Source organism: Sinohyriopsis cumingii, chromosome 17, assembly GCF_028554795.1.
Source record: "Sinohyriopsis cumingii isolate HCF-2022 chromosome 17, ASM2855479v2, whole genome shotgun sequence".
Classification (NCBI taxonomy): Eukaryota; Metazoa; Mollusca; class Bivalvia; order Unionida; family Unionidae; genus Sinohyriopsis; species Sinohyriopsis cumingii.
The window spans coordinates 16275155-16277131 of NC_142977.1; positions in this window are offsets into that span (position 1 = coordinate 16275155).

Consider the following 1977-nt stretch of genomic DNA (forward strand, 5'->3'; position numbering starts at 1 on the left):
CGCTTGAGTTCGTTTTTAATTTTCAAATAATTTATAATTGATAAAATTAGGAAATGGGTAGCCGGTTACTATACATTCATCCTGTGCTACTACATGTATTGTTGCAAACTGTGATTACCACGTAATATTTCTAATTACCAGTCAGATCCAGTTCGTGTGATAATAAAGAACATAGTAAGAAGGTGGACTATTCTTTATTATAACATTAGTTTATATAACAAAAAACGTTTTATTCATAAATGGAACTACCGAGTAATTTGCGCAATATGTTCTCCGGAGACAAGCATAAATACGTGTTGCCTGTTGATCGACTGACTTGGGAAGAAGGCATTATTCTTTGATTTCGTGCATCATTGTTTACGAAGATCTCTTCATGTAGTTATTTCCATTCTTAGTTCTGGGATTTTGTATTACATGGTACCAAGTAGTGTACATGGTCTTCGGATTTAAAATGTGCTTTAAAGTGTGAAGCATTATCTTTTGCATAACCATCCGAAATAGCATGTGTCATCGTGATTGTGGCGATCTTTCCATTATTTGGTCCTTGTGTTCGATATACACATTACCAGTTTAAACATTTGTAGCAAGAACTGTTTTTTGTCGTTGACATGTACAGGGATGGTCCTGGCTTTTAAAAAGCTGGCGCCAAAAAAATTGCCAACCTCAATATTTTGTCGCCAATTTTCAAAAAGTGTCGCCAGAACAAGTAGTGTACATTTTTCCAAGTGTTAATTTAGTCTATTAATGTAACAGGCAATGAAAATTACAAAAGATGGGTTAGTTAATACTTTAATTACAACAAGCATTAACAAAATGTTACAAAGTGTTACATGAAGATCCATCGCGATTTTAGGGCTGCCCACTTGTTGAATGCAGTTTCAAAGTCTAATTTTTCACATCTGTACATGCTGATTTTCATTAACTTCTCGAGAGATGAGATGCAGAGTTTATTTCTGATGTCAGTTTTTATGAGGCTCATCTTACTGAATCCACGTCCACAGTCTACAGTGCTGACAGGTGACACCAGTAGTCTCTCAGCAGCCGCAGATGCGCAAGGGTATGTTGCCCTGGATCTCACTGCCAACTGAATCAAGTCCTTAACACCTCTATACACCTTACCATTCCTGAGAACTTGAACCCTAGCATAAGCCACAAACCCAGCCAACTCCTGACTAACCTCTGACTGATCACCTAACCCACAAGTAGACAAGTAATCTGAAACAATACCTGAAACCACTGAAAGAATGGAACTGTTAGCCTGTGAACCATACAAATAGGGATCAAACAACTTGGTTAGAGCACTCAAAACTGTTGAATCACCTCCTCCGTGAACCTTGTTTTTAGATTGTCTATAACAATATATATAAATCTGGCACAAGATAATGCAGCCTCCGACCTTTGCTTAGCATCATCGCTAATTGTATGGCCTTTGTACTCAAAAGTACACAAACCTGATGAATCTAAACTTGGTTCTGCTGGAATCTCATAAAGAAACCTAGAAATGTTACTACCAGACTCGAACCTCAGACTTTCAAGAAGCTCAACAGTGGAGTGGATAAGGGGATTAACCTCGGTAAAGTCAATATCAGATCTCTGATAAGCTTGACACAGAACTGCCAAAGGCCTCAGAATGTCAGCCATATAGTGTGCTGTATAAACAAATTTGAAACAAGCAATGGGCTTATACAGTGCAAGAGCCTTTGCAGACTTGTCTTCCAAGAAGACACTAACTAGAGCTTGAAAATTATCAACAACTGCCTGTACACTACCATCAAAACTCAGCCACCTTGTGTGGACTACCTGATGCAAGCGAGTGTGAGAAGACTCCAACACTAACCGAATTGCCTCAAGCCTACACATATTACGGGGGGAATATGCAAAATACTTGTACATATTATTCAGTATATCTTGAAACTTGACCATGTATCTAACCTCGTCAGCTGCAGCACCTGTACCCAGAGTTAACCTATGTGCAAT